A 16,256-nucleotide genomic window follows, 5' to 3' on the forward strand; every position below is an offset into this window, starting at 1 on the left:
ACAAAAATGACCTTACTTTATATTTGAGTAAAATCACTAAAACCTTTTTTTCCCAACAAATGCTGCCATTATCTTTCCTTGCAGGTCCTGCTCCACCACAAAAGATCTGCAGCAAATGCACAGAAATCAAGAGTCAGAAAAGTGCTGTAATTTCTCCGTTTGAAATTACAATAATTCAAATAAACTAAAACTTTTAGATTTAATAGATTTTGTTATCCATTTCTGTAGTATACTCACTCAAAGCCTTTGATGACAGCATTCAGCATCATAAGCCACTCTCCACCGGATACACAAACGCGTGTTCTTCTGTCCCTGTAACATCCTGACAAGATTCACATTACCTCTGTGATTTATGAGCTCAATACTGCTTTTACATGCTAAGGTTGTAGCTGATGTCTTAACTCACTTTTTATTGGGATCACGCTAGGGAGACCAATTGCCTTCGAGTGAATTAAAACGAGCCAATAAATATTGGCATGCGGGATTTGCATTCCGCATCCCACCTATCAATGCGGGTATAAAAGCGGAAGCGAACGCACATACCATTGCTTTACGCTGAGGAGCCGGACGGTGTCCAGTCCCCCGCGAAGGTACAGCAAACATGGCGACGGGACGTGACGTCTACGTTCCCTACTCAGGGAACGAGGGTTACCATACGTAACCGAGACATTCCCTTTCGTATGGGAACTCCTACGTCTCGTCGGAGGAGTTTCCAACGAATTGGGTTCCCAAATAAAACGCCATTATGCTGGCCCCTTCCAGCGCCCAGCTAAGCTGCCCGCCAAGCAGTTTCTCAGTTTCTTCCGGGCGGGAGCTATCTAAGAGGAAATCACACTGCTGTTACGCAAGACCCGCTCAGTGGATTTGGATAACACTGGGGAAACGTGCCCATGTGGGAACGTTGCGGAGCCCCCGGCCAGCCCGAAGGGAGGCACTGAATACACATATGAACTAGCCCGTAGGGTAGTAAAACATATGGCAGTCCTTGAGGTAGTCCCAGCCCGTAGGGTGGGGAGCATACTCAGCAAGGACGACAGAGTGAGTCTGTCGAGGGGAAGACACGGAGCTAGCCCGTAGGGTAGCAGGAACGTGGAAAATTGATCACGAGGAAGTCATCGTGAAGGTCACTCAGTCTACTAGCGACTTCTTAAGAGAGGTAATAGACCTAGCGTCAGGCGGTCCGCCATGCCTGATGCCGAGGAGTGATGGAGGAGCTCAGAAGGTTAGCCGTTTGTTGGGGAACCAAGGAGCAAAAAGGCGCACGGATCCAGCTCATAAGGCGGAATGGCGCAGCAAGCCGACAGAACCTATTCCCTTGCGCCACTGACCGTAGTGAGTAAACGGGAGGAAACCGGTTCAACACGTAAGCTATAAAACCTGGCAAACGTGTTAGGTGTCGCCCAGCCCGCAGCTCTGCAGATATCTGTCAGTGAGGCACCTTGCGCCAAAGCCCAAGAGGAAGCGACACTCCTAGTGGAGTGAGCCGTCAACCTGGGTGGGCAAGGTACGTCCTGGGATTCATAAGCCCGGACGATAGCATCCACTAGCCAGTGGGCTAACCTCTGCTTGGAGACAGCCTTCCCCTTCTGCTGGCCTCCGTAACAGACGAAGAGCTGCTCTGAGGTCCTGAAGCTTTGCGTTCTGTCCACATAACAACGTAGTGCACGTACGGGACAGAGAAAAGCCAGGGCTGGGTCTGCCTCCTCCACGGGCAGCGCTTGCAGGTTCACTACCTGATCTACAAATGGAGTGGTAGGAACCTTGGGCACATATCCGAACCGGGGTCTCAGAACCAGTTGAGAAAGGCCCGGTCCGAACTCTAGGCACGATTCGTCGACCGAAAAAGCCTGCAGATCCCCGACCCTCTTGAAGGAAGCTAGAGCCAATAGAAGAGCAGTTTTTTCAGACAAAACTTTTAGCTCTATATCATTTAAGGGCTCAAATGGGGGCCTTTGAAGCGCTCTCAGCACCAGGGCTAAGTCCCCAGAGGGTACAGGGTGCAAATTACGAGGGGGATTTAACCACCTAGCACCCTTAAGGAATCTGATGATCAGGTCGTGCTTCCCTAACGACTTCCCGTCGATCACATCATGATGGGCAGCTATTGCGGCCACATATACTTTGAGGGTGGAGGGAGACAGCCTTCTCTCCAACCCGTCTTGTAAAAAGGAAAGCACGACACTGATCGGGCAAGTTCGGGGGTCTTCCTGGCAGGAAGAACACCAAACGACGAACAGGTTCCACTTCAACGCAGAGAGGCGCCTCGTAGGGGAGGCTCTAGCGGAAGCGATGGTATCTACCACAGCCTGTGGTAGGCCATCTAGAACCTCCGCGTCCCGTCCAGGGACCAGACATGAAGTCTCCACAGGTCTGGACGCGGGTGCCAAAGAGTGCCCCGTCTCTGAGAAAGCAGGTCCTTCCTCAGAGGAATGGGCCAAGGAGGTGCTGTCGCAAGGAGCATGAGTTCCGGGAACCAGGTCCGGTTGGGCCAGTACGGCGCAACTAGCAAGACCTGCTCCTCGTCCTCCCTGACTTTGCACAGTGTCTGTGCGAGAAGGCTCACAGGGGAAACGCATACTTGCGTGGGCCCCGGGGCCAGCTGTGTGCCAGTGCATCCGTGCCGAGGGACCCTCCGGTCAGGGAATAGAACAACTGGCAATGGGTTGTGTCCGGAGAGGCAAACAGATCTATCTGAGCGGCTCCGAAGATTCCCCATATCAGCTGAACCACCTGGGGATGGAGTCGCCATTCTCCCGGAAGGGGCGGCTGCCGTGAGAGCTCGTCGGCTGCACGGTTGAGCACACCAGGGATATGAATGGCCCGAAGCGACCTCAGATGCTTCTGACTCCATAGGAGGAGATGGCGGGCGAGTCGCGACATACGATGGGAGCGTAGACCACCTTGATGGTTGATGTACGCCACGGTCACAGTGCTGTCCGTACGGACCAGTACATGCCTGTGCAGAAGCAGCCCCTTGAGGCGGCACAAGGCTAAGCGTACTGCTTGCAACTCTAGGCAATTGATGTGCCAATGCAGCTGAGGCCCCATCCACAGACCTGAGACTGCATGCCCGTTGTACGTGGCCCCCCATCCGTTGGCAGAGGCATCCGTGAAAACCACAGCATGCATGGACACCTGGACTAAGGGCACTCCGGCCCGTAGAAAGGCAGGGTCCGACCAAGGACTGAAGGTTTGGCGACAGTGCGGGGTAATGTTGACCCGGAACGTGCCGCTATGCCACGCCCATCTCGGGATTCGATCGTGAAGCCAGCGCTGAAGCGGTCTCATATGCAACAGGCCGCGTGGCGTTACTGCGGCTGCAGCTGCCATATGCCCCAGGAGCCTCTGAAATTGCTTCAGTGGGACCGCTGACCTGCCTCGAAAGGACCTGGGGCAGTTGAGCACTGACTGGACGCGCTCCTCGGTGAGGCCGAGTCCAGCTCCATGCCGAGATAAGAGATCCTCTGCGTGGGGCAGAGTTTGCTCTTGTCCCGGTTGACCTGAAGTCCCAACCGGCTGAGGTGCCGGAGCACCAGGTCCCTGTGATCGCACAATAGATCTCGCGAGTGAGCTATTATCCGCCAGTCGTCGAGATAGTTGAGAATGCGAACGCCATGTTCTCTCAAGGGAACAATGGCCGCCTCCACGACTTTCGTGAAGACGCGGGGTGACAGGGCCAAGCCGAAGAGTAGGACCTTGTACTGATATGCCCGACCCTCGAACGCAAACCGAAGAAACGGTCTGTGTCGATGCAGAATCAAGACATGAAAGTACGCGTCCTTCAGGTTGATCGCTGCAAACCACTCCTGGGGACGGATGCACTCGAAGATGGGTTTCTGCGTAAGCATCTTGAACGGGAGCTTGTGAAGGGCCTGATTCAAAACACGCAGATCCAGGATTGATCGTAACCCACCGCTTTTCTTGGGTACAATGAAGTAAGGGCTGTAGAACCCAGACCTCATCTCGGCTGGAGGGACCGGCTCGATCGTGTCCTTTGCCAGCAGGGCCACGATCTCTTTCCTCAGGACAGGGGCGTCGCCACTCCGCACTTGGGTGAAGAGGACACCCCTGTACCTGGGAGGCCGGCGGGCAAACTGAATTGCATAGCCGAACCGGATGGTGCGAACGAGCCACCTGGACGGTCTCGGAAGCGCTAGCCAGGCTTCGAGAGACTGAACCAACAAGCCCACTCGGACCACCGGCGTACCCGCGGAGGGGCAGCGAGGTGGAAGGTAGGGACCCGCCCTCGGAGGCATTGCTGCGGCCGAAGGTGGGGTCTGTGTGTGTGGTGCAACACTTACCTGCCTCCACCGGGGGGCAAACAATTGGGAAGGCCCATCTTTCTCTGGGGCGTTCGACTGCTGAGTGTCCCGTGGCGAAGGTCGGAGGGGAAACGAGGAGCGAGGCTGAGGGGCGTCGAGTCCTGGCTTCCACGCCTCCTTGGCCAACGACAGACGAGAGTGATGAGGCCGGGGCGGCATCACTGGCATCTGAGCGCTGGAGCGAAGGGAATGAGTGTGGCGAGGCAACGTGGCGGCGCACACAGACATTCTCGCCTTCTTCGACGGAGGAGACTGAGAGTGACGAGGCAAATGAGCGTCGTTCTTGACTGCCAGTCTCGACCGAGGGTGACCCAGAGGAAACGGAAACTGCTCTTTTATTGAAAATTTGGGAACAGAAATAAACGGAACAGAAATAAACGGAAACAAAAGATTCTCCACCCGGCCCTCCTCCGGGGGAAGGAGAGGTGCAGAGGCCCTTTCCTGAAGAGCAGCAACCACGTCCTCTGGGTGGCCCGTCTCAGGGTCGCTTACCTTTCCTCTTGCCGGGTGGTTTAGACTAGGCCTGAGCAGGCTGCGCATCTCTCCTACGGCCGGCACCCTGTCGTTTAGCGGGCTGCTGCTTGGGCTGGGCAGGGGCGGAGGCGGCGGCAGGAGGGCGCCCTCGGCGACGAGCAGCTGGAGGCGCGACCGTCGGAGCCCACTTCCGAGGCATGATGTGTTTGATCACCTCCGACTGCTTCTGGGCGGTGGAGAACTGTTGGGCGAAGTTCTCCACCACATCGCCGAAGAGGCCACCCTGGGATATGGGAGAAGCAAGGAACTTGTTTTTGTCCGAGTCCTTCATATCCGACAGGGTGAGCCATAGATGTCGTTCCTGGACCACGAGAGTGGACATCGCTCGACCCAGGGAACGTGCGGTGACTTTCGTCGCCCGTAGGGCAAGGTCCGTCGCCGTGCGCAGCTCTTTGAGCACCCCTGGGTCGACACCACCCTCCTGCATGTCACATAGCGCCTGGGCCTGGTAGACCTGCAGGAGCGCCATGGCATGCAGGGCAGAGGCAGCCTCTCCACACGCAGTGTAGGCCTTTCCAGTCAGACTGGAAGAGAACCTACAAGCGCGGGAGGAGAGCGAAGGGTTACCTCGCCAGGAGGAAGCGGAGGTGGGACACAGTTGCATCGCCACCGCGCGCTCCACTGGGGGGATGCCTTCGTATCCCAGAGCTGCTCCGCCATCGAGAGTGGTGAGGGAGGAGGAGGGAGTCAACCTCAGTCTAGCCGCCAGAGGGTTCGACCAAGATTTCGTCACCTCCTCATGCACCTCCGGGAAGAAAGGAACCGGAGCGGAGCGCTGAGTACCAGCACGGGCCGCCCCGAGATACCAATCGTCGAGCCGAGACGGTTCGGGACGCGGTGGAGGGTTCCACACCAGCCCGACCTTCTCGGCCGCCCGGGCGAGCATAAGTGTCATCTCCGGGTCAGGCTCGGACAACACTACCACACCCAAAGGGGGCAATGCAGCCGAGTCGTCATCCCCAGATCGCGAGTCATCTCCCTCCGATGCCTCGATCGACATCTGGTCCTCCGGAGGGGCCCCGAAGGAAACGACTGGAGCCACACGTGATGACCCAGCACGCTCCTCCGAAGACCCCAGTGGCACGGCTGAAGAGGAGTGGGATGTCCGAGGGGGTCTTTCACCCGGCAGATCATTCCTCACTGTAACCCTCAGACCACCAATAGGATCAGCCGAAGTAGCTTTCTTCTGGAGTGAACCAGAAGAACAACTAGATCGGGGGATCTCAAAAGGGACTCCCCCTCTGGTGAGGGATCGCAGTTTTAGTCTCAACACCGCGATGGTCATGTTACCGCAATGAGAACATGACTCATCCACGAACGCTGCTTCAGCGTGCGCGAGGCCCAAGCACGTGACACAGCGATCGTGACCATCAGCCGGAGGCAGAAGTTGACCGCATCCAGAAACACACGGGTGAAACGTCATCCTGAAAAGGACGCGAACTTCACTCGTATTGCTCTTTCAGAAAAGAAACGCTCTCTTATTGTGTCGAGACACACAGGGACCAACGCGGCAACACAGCGGGGAAACTGCAAGCCCGCTGCGCGCACTCAACCAAATACCAGCTGTTACAACAGCTCTTTGAAAACAAGGCAGATCGCGTGAAGCAACAGCTGACACCGGGAGATCGCGAGGATCACTGAAGCGCCGTCACACCAACACAGAGAGGCTCTTCCTGGAACAGCAGACTCGTTGAGCGTGAAGATATCAAACCAATCTTTGTAGCTTATCACTCAGTGGACACTAAGTTCGGCTCCGAAGCTAAAAGCAATGGTATGTGCGTTCACTTCCGCTTTTATACCCGCATTGATAGGCGGGATGCGGGATGCGGAATGCAAATCCCGCATGCCAATATTTATTGGCTCGTTTTAATTCACTCGAAGGCAATTGGTCTCCCTAGCGTGATCCCAATTCGTTGGAAACTCCTCCGACGAGACGTAGGAGTTCCCATACGAAAGGGAACATATTTTCACAACTATACTATACTGCCTAACTACTTTACCCATTCAACAGTTAAAATGTTTACTCTATAGTAGTTTAACACATAGGATTTAAACACAAGGAACCGTGTTTACTCACATTTGAAAACCCCCGCGTCGCTGATCTCCGCGATGTTCGATTATGGCGTATGCTCTCCCGTGGGCTCCTGGGATAGAAGAGTATCCATCGGATGAGCACTCAAAAATCTGTGCAGAAGCAGTGAGCCATCCGGGAACTTCTCGCCTACTCTTTTATGAATACTGATGTTTCGAACGTACTGCTTCTTTCACGTACTGTTTTCCTACTATATAGTAGGAAAGTAGGTATATTAGAACGCACTATTAGTATACGTACGTCCGAATCTCGCGAGAATTAGTACGTCACCCAGCTAATTCTCGTCTACTCTTTTATGATTCGCACATACTTTTCGCTCGCCTACTCTTTTCCCCCTACTATATAGTAGGGAAGTATGCGGTGTCGAACGCAGCCCATCTCCTGAACTCCAAACTGAATGTCAGAATGGGAAAGAAAGGTGATTTAAGCACTTTTGAGCTTGGCATGGTTGTTGGTGCCAGACGGGCCGGTCTGAGTATTTCACAATCTGCTCAGTTACTGGGATTTTCACGCACAACCATTTCTAGGGTTTACAAAGAATGGTGTGAAAAGGGAAAAACATCCAGTATGCGGCAGTCCTGTGGGCGAAAATGCCTTGTTGATACTAGAGGTCAGAGGAGGATGGGCCGACTGATTCAAGCTGATAGAAGAGCAACTTTGACTGAAATAACCACTCGTTACAACCGAGGTATGCAGCAAAGCATTTGTGAAGCCACAACACCCACAACCTTGAGGCGGATGGGCTACAACAGCAGAAGACCCCACCAGGTACCACTCATCTCCACTACAAATAGGAAAAAGAGGCTACAATTTGCAAGAGCTCACCAAAATTGGACAGTTGAAGACTGGAAAAATGTTGCCTGGTCTGATGAGTCTCGATTTCTGTTGAGACATTCAGATGGTAGAGTCAGAATTTGGCGTAAACAGAATGAGAACATGGATCCATCACGCCTTGTTACCACTGTGCAGGCTGGTGGTGGAGGTGTAATGGTGTGGGGGATGTTTTCTTGGCACACTTTAGGCCCCTTAGTGCCAATTGGGCATCGTTTAAATGCCACGGCCTACCTGAGCATTGTTTCTGACCATGTCCATCCCTTTATGGCCACCATGTAACCTTCCTCTGATGGATACTTCCAGCAGGATAATGCACCATGTCACAAAGCTCGAATCATTTCAAATTGGTTTCTTGAACATGACAATGAGTTCACTGTACTAAAATGGCCCCCACAGTCACCAGATCTCAACCCAATAGAGCATCTTTGGGATGTGGTGGAACGGGAGCTTCGTGCCCTGGATGTGCATCCCACAAATCTGAATCATTATGAGTTCCCTTTCAGTCGAGAACGTTAGACGTAGTCGACGTCGACTGAATGGGGATCCTGCCAAATAGGCCAAATCCCCATTCAGTCGACGTCGACTACGTCCCCCGTTCCCTCCTTCAGGGAATGGTGGGTTATATACGCAACCAGGACGTTCTTCAATACTGTTCCTATAGTGTTCATTGCCGTCAAATTGAAATTCTTAACTTTTCATATTTATGTGTTCATTTTGTCCAAAAAGAACAAAACAAATCACAATAGTGTTAATTATACATGAATGAAATTATATAATGGTAAATACTTCCAAACAATTGTGTAAATGTAATAATATAATTGATGCCACCAATGAGAAATTAATAAAATGTACTGTAAGTTGACAAATGCATAAATATAAATGTAATCATCACAGTAATTTTTCCACTGTAATACAGCATCATAATATGGCAAAGTTTTCTATATTGGAGTGCCACTGACACGCTACTACTGTTTGTGCATGCGTGAAATCAACTTCACAAAGAGCTGATGTTCATTTACACATCTAGAGCCACTGTACACTTTACAAGTTGCTCATAAACTCGAGCTGAGAAACTTTGGTAAAGGCATGATCTTCTGTTTAGAAACATCACAATCTCTTTATTAACATGAATGGTTAAGAAATGGAATGCAAATTTTAAGGCTTTAAATCTATGAAGTGCTTTCAAGCTCGTTTGTTGTAAAGTATGCATCACTGACTTTTCAGTGAGTCAGAAGGTCTTTCACAAAGTTTACTTAACCGTCGCTCTACCTTCTGCTTTCTCACTTGTCACCTGGTGTACTCACAAAAAGTAAAACCAGTCATTTAGCCAGCACTATTTGCAGCATGGTAATTTAACTGTCATATTCAATAGTACAAAAGATCACAGTAGCGCGATGAGATGTGATAACACGTTCTTTAGACTGAACTAACTGAGGCTCAAAGCCTGCTCATCAGGTGCAATGAATGAAGCAATGATAAATTAACAAATAATTTCTGAAGGCTTTGATTCACTCACACTCAAGAAAAAGTCCCCATGGAGAAACCGACCTCGAGTGCCCTTCCTGTGAGAAATGAGTGGGAAGCACATCCTGAAGTTTAGGTTTCTCATAAACCAAAACCTACATAGCTGCCCATAAGTGTTCAGTTCACTTAGGCTACTTAAAACAATTTAGTAAACCCGTTGCCTTGAAATCATTAAGTAAATAAACTTAATGCTTAATTGAAAAAAATTCAGTTATGTGAACTTGACAATTACACATTACTTTATTTTTTCGATTAAGCATGAAGTTTTTTTTACTTCATAATTTTAAGGCAACGGGTTTTCTCAATTTGTTTAAGTTAAGTCAACTTTTTACAGTGTACATACAATGGACGTAACACAGAGGACCAAAAAATCGTTTTAAAGTGTGAACATTAAAAATTACATGTAACTTGCAGGGGCGTGATTTGCAGTACTGCAGGACACAGGCAGACCCTTCTCCTGTAATATATTATGTAATATAGTTAATTAATAATTTATCACGATCATTTGTGCTGGGATGTGTGTGTTACTAGGGGATTTCATGACATTCTATTTAAATTAGGGCTGTCAAATGATTAATCGTGATTAATCACATCCAAAATAAAAGTTTTTTTTACATAATATATGTGGGTGCACTGTGTATAATTATTTTATATATATAAATACACACACATGCTTGTATATATTAAAGAAATATTTTCATGTATATACTGTATATAGATTTATATATAATTTGTATTATATATAAATATAAATATTTTATATATAAATAATATTTTTTTCTTAAATATCAGCCCATTCTCATCCCTAGGCGTCATGAAACTGACGCCTTGGGAATCATTTTGACCATGCTTCAATATTCGACGCTTTAGGCACCCTTTAGCGTCAGTTACATGACGCGATCCTAGGGCGTCATCTTGCTGACGCTTTACCTTTAACGTCAGTTAGATGACGCTATCTAATCCTAACCCTACCCCAGACCTAAACCTACCCGCGTCATCTAACTGACGCTTAGGTAAAGCGTCAGTAAGATGACGCCCTAGGATCGCGTCATGTAACTGACGCTAAAGGGTGCCTAAAGCGTCGAATATTGAAGCATGGTCAAAATTGTCATTTTAGTGACGCCTTGGGGTGAGAATGCGTTGCAAATATACATGCATGTGTGTGTATTTATATATATACAAAATAATTATACACAGTGCACCCACATATATTATGTAAAAAAAACTTTTATTTTGGATGTGATTAATCGTGATTAATCATTTGACAGCCCTAATTTAAATGTGTTTTTAATGAGGAAGTGTATCTAGCCTTAACCATGATTTGGTTCACCCTCCTACGCCTTTAAAGACTGAGGCAGCACAGTTATGTTGCTCTCTAAAATACTTAATTTTGACCAAAATCTATGGTAGCATCACATACATCCTCCAGATCAATTCCAGAATGCATTGTTTTGGGCTCAGAGAAATCATTCATCGAAGATAATAGACGTAGCCAAAAACAATGCCAATTATAAACACATTTTAACAATTTAACCCAATACATTTTCTACTTATTAAAGGTGCAATAAGTGATATCTGAGAATAATTGTTAAACACTGTTGATGTTTGAAAATCAACCCAAACAAATACACCGCTCCCTCCATTGCTCCGACCCTCAAAATGCATGAACACGCAATGCAAGAGTGGATGTCTCTTAATCACAGCAGAAGCGAAGCCAAATAAAGCAAGGAAGAACAAAAATGAACATACAGTACAAAAGTATATACAAGCAAGAGTTCGTTGCTAGTCGTCAACAGCACCCACTCAAAACCAATGTTACTCACGTATGGAGCAGACACATCGCAACTTCAGCATCCGTTTTCAGGCCTTCCCGCTTCGGTCTCTCCAGCGCTGGAAAGCTTTTCTCATATTAATGCAGGTCCTAAAGTGCTTGCCAGATCATACCCTTCTTTTTCCAGTGTTATTCCTCTGACCTTTTCTCTTTTGTAATGTCTCTTAGCCATCTCTCTTTCTACAGACTTTCTTCAAATCTCCCTATTGCTCGCTCACTCGCACCCCCACATGTAATTATGCACTAATGCCAAACTATTGGTATCAATTGCCTGTTTTTCTTCCTTTAAAATTGTCCTGTGGAGTTTCCCATAACTCTTTTCTAACCTGTAAGATGTGATTTGAACTTATTCAATTTTTTTATATTGTGTGTAGCCTACGTTTGCTTTCATTTGACATAGTCTGCCTGCTGTTTGTTTGCCTGGATCGCACAAAGCTAATATGAAGTTCATTAAATTTAATCCCTGTAGTAAACTCCAGATCCGCCTATACTGTATTCATTAATTCCAGGAACATTTGAGTGTATAGACTTTACATAGTGTTAGCAAAAGAAAGCATGATCAAGTTGCTAGTACTGCAAACATAAACATAGTCTGCATTTTTCTTTCAGGCTCGTAAACAATGGCCACATTTTACTGTGAAAAGCGCTCAGCTGCTACATTGTGGGTTTTTCTTAACACCTCTGAAATCACAATCTAGACTAAATGGAAGGCAAGCAAAATAGAACAGGTGGACGCTGATTACAACACAGTGAGATGTGCACGACAACGTGCTTTGGAGATGAAAAGTTTTTTATTCAGTTTTATTTGTCTTTATTTATCCATCAAGCAGATAGAAACACATTTGCACAGCATTGCTCAATCTTTAATGATATCATGAGCAGTACATGTTTTATTTCTTATTTCACCCTATAAGGGAAACAATTCTTGAAATGCTATGAAAACATGCCAGATTCAAGCCATGTTTGATTCATGGACAAATTCATTCTTTTGAGTCAGATCATTTGATCCAGTACACACAACCAGTAATTAACAATTTATTTCTAACAAACTTCAAGTCCTCGTGCTACTTCTGACACAAAGAACAAATGTATTTGCAATGGTCACTTTACAGTTCTTCAAAACGTCTTCTTTTGTGTTCCACATAGGACAGAGCATCATACGGCTTTGGGACATCATAAAGCTGAGTAAATCATAATAGAACAGTCAATTTTAGGTCAATTATCCCTTTACATAAATATTTTGTCAGCGTCTCAACGGGAAGGGCTAACTGAGGTCTTAGAGACATTATGTAAAACAAAATAAATACTCTTTAAACGTTGACATTCTCAAACTTATGAATATTCCCTGTTTAACAATCAGAACCTCAAGGGGGTTTCAAAACAAATTACTGTATGGTTAATGTTACCACATGTCTGGCAAATTACCTTCAGGATGTTTCTAAAACCCGCAAAAAGGAGGCTTAATGTGCAATTCATGATCTTGCCAGTGTGGCAAAACACTTCCATACTCTCAACAATCAGTCACCGGGCCTTCTCATAAAATTCAAATGAATACAAGCAAAGAAATGTGACATTTTCCATATACATTTCTATTTCTCAGGCTGTATGAAAAACGCAGGTGTGGGTGAATTATAAATGTGCGAGCAGGTTAGTTTGTTTAGTATCACAGGCAGCAGATTTCACTGTAGGCTGAAATGGTTTCTAGGTCTATTACACGTCTTGTAGTCCGATATGCATCCCCTAATGAAATAACTTTCACTGACAACACAGAAGAAACTCTATGACTTCATGCTTTTTGAAATCAAATCAATGAGATTTTCTACAACATAGAAGTGGATCAAACCTGCAAAAGGTTCTGCCCAACCTCAGTGTATTAAAGCCATAATGTTGTGAGATGTGGAGCAGTTTGTTTCTTTCCCTATGGGCCTGCTGGTAACATGCTCAGTGTAGGTGGTTGGAACACACACTGCACTTTACATAAAAGTGAGGGGGAGGTGACTAGGAGTGCAGCTCATTTAACTGTGTAGGTGACTCCATCAGTGAATTCACTGTCAGAAGGACAGCAGTATGTTATTAATATGCAGACATCTTCTAACACAAGGGAATGATCTAATGTAGCTACTGTAATCAGGTTCGAACATAAAAGGTTGCTAACTAAATTTTGAGCATGCTGTTCATTAATATCACAAAGCTTACAGAAAGCCAAAAGAAATTAAGACAGGATACTGTGAATTTAGTGACTTTGCAACTCTGGCCGAATATGAACCTTCAATGTGAATGTTTAATGTTGCTACTGTACGTTGGCATAAACATGGAAATAAAAGTGTACTGCAGAGTTTAATCAAATGGGAACTCTTATAATATTTTTGGAGAGCGTCTGTGAATTTTGCTTAAAACTTTGTGATTGCAGTGTAGAGTGGTGAAAAGCCTTCAAACTAAATCAATTCATATACCAACTCCTTGATGTTTCTTATGACTTGATATATACCAACTCCTTGATGTTTCTTATGACTTTAGGGAACGTTCACCCAAAAGTTTCTCACCATCGTGTCAATCCAAACCACGACTTACTTCTTCTATCTTCTGTGGAACATAAAATAATACATTTTGAGAATTGTATTTTTGTCCATACAATGGAAGACATTCTTCAAAATATCTTCTTTTGTGTTCCATAAGCAAGTCAAACAGGTTTAGAACAATATGAGGGTGAGCAAACAATGACCAAATATTCATTTTTGTGTGAACTGTCTCCTTTAAGACTTTATTTGCCGCCATAGTTCAGTTCATGGTTTATACTTGAGGCGACCACTTTAGTAACTTCAAGTTGTGTCTTTGCAAGAATGGCTTGTATCTTTCTTACTAGTGGAAATTGTTCTGCAATGATTCAGCAATCACTGAATTACTGTACTTTACTGTACTCTGCAAGATTTGTCATGAGATAAACTGTAAGTACAATGGGATAATTGTTTACTGTTGTTCAAACAAAAATCATGATTCTTTTACATCTTTAGTGCAATCACATAACCTCTTGCATAATTTAATATTGGTTTGCTCCTCATGGTAAACGTGTTGAAGTGTCTAAAGCAATTTTTTAATCATGTCTCACCATAGGATAGCCGTAAAAACAATTTCCCGGCTGTCACCTGAAAGCAACGCTTTCATCAGAACCCAATCATTTTTGACATTTTAATCCTTAACTGAAATAAACCTCTACCGCAGAGACACAGGGTACAACACGGTTAAAGCAGACCCTGAGGTAAAATGTCTTCTTGATTTTAATTGCTCCTAAAGCACCAAATAAAAACAAAAAATATCACCACAGGACTTTCTTAAACAAACTTTTTTTTATTAAATATCACGGACTGTAGAATCCACATGTTACAAGTGGGATGCAGAGATGAGGTGAGGATCTAGTTGCTGCAACTTATCCTTTATGTGCAAGAACATAGAAGAAACAAAACACTTATGAACAGACTCTTTGCAAGAACAGAACAACCAAGCTAATACGCAACGACGACAGTCAACTGCTCTTAATTTGACTGCTTCATTAATTTGTGAAAAATACTAATAGGCTATAGTAGTTTCAAGACACTTTGCACTTACTAAAGACAGAATAATGCTGGAGTTCTTATAAAATAAATGTTGGTTCACTTGCAAAAAGGGCAGTATGAAAGCGAACCACACCAAATAAAAATAAATTAACATTGTATATGGTCCGGACCAAAGTAAGTGAACTAGTGGACTTTCCTGGTGTGAATACACTCAGACTCAAAAGAAAAGGCCTCCCTCTATCATCCACTGGCAAATGAGATGCAAACAGGAGCTCTCTGAATATTCAACATTGTGATGAATTAACCATGAATTGGTTTTATGAGATTTTTATGAGAAAGTTTCCACTCCATTACCTCTTTAAACTTATAAAAAAAACATACAATATTAATTATGATAACTTTATTTAAATCTGTGTAGAATAAATTACCATAGGGCACATCATGATCCATATATAATTTTGTCTTGACACAAGACTGCTAATGCTTTAAACATGCCAAACATTCTGCCAACTTAATACGATACTCAGGACCACAAAAAAAATGTTTTGGTCTCTGTTAAAAAACAAACAAAACAAAAAAAACGGCATGTTATCCAAGCAAAATACACATCCACATATTTGGTACTAAGTAAGGTTGATGTATTGTTCACAACTGTGGTAAATGTAATAATTGCCTTATGGATATTTAAAAAAAGTGACAGCCTATGATATCTGAACTCAAAACTCTTCAAAGACAGGGTAGAAAAGACTTGGCAAGCTGCGCTGCCAAGCTTCATATTAATCAACTGCTGTGCTGCTTGATCTTCTCCAATTTCTCCCAAGGTCCCGGTGTGGGTTCCCGGCCTTTATTCGTACCATTCGAACCATTCTGCTCATTTCCACTGCAGAAAAGGGGTTCCAGGCCGGAAAGATCAGTTTAACTCCGACCCTAAATCTTCCTGGACTGCGATCGAAATCGCCCCCTTACACATTCACTATTCCATACATTACTCCATTGATATAGTTCACTTGAAGGAGTGAATGAAAACGAGTGAATGAATTCGGACACTGAGTGTGCCAGAAGGGCACTATAACTGATATAGTGGGACCCACCATCCAATCAGAAGTACATGACATGACAATCAGAAGTACATCCTACTAGGCTTAAGTAAGTAACATATCTGCCACTTTTGTTCTGACCAAATGAAAACTTAAATGTTAAAACTTACAGCACCTTGTTTGTGTGGGTGGTCCTCAAAGCCCACACATACTTGCTGTCCATGGAGTCATGGAACGTGACCAATACGCAACGTCACATAAATAGACCACACCACATCATGTAGGCCTATCTTTCATTTAATGAGAACTGTCACTGAGAGGCTCTCAGTGAAGTCAGTCAGTTTAATTCCATGTGAAAATGACCGTTTTGAAAAGCATGTTGTAATTAGTCATATGCTTGACTATGCGTGTCATTGCTTCTGAGGACTGAATCTGAGCATTTTAAAAATTGACTTGTCAGTAAAGTCACAGGGTCCACTCAAGGAAGTCAATTGTAAAAGTGTTCATTCATATAGTCGGACTGAGATTGAC

Source organism: Rhinichthys klamathensis, unplaced genomic scaffold, assembly GCF_029890125.1.
Source record: "Rhinichthys klamathensis goyatoka isolate OS25496 unplaced genomic scaffold, OSU_Roscu_1.1 h1tg000191l_1, whole genome shotgun sequence".
NCBI classification, from domain to species: Eukaryota; Metazoa; Chordata; class Actinopteri; order Cypriniformes; family Leuciscidae; genus Rhinichthys; species Rhinichthys klamathensis.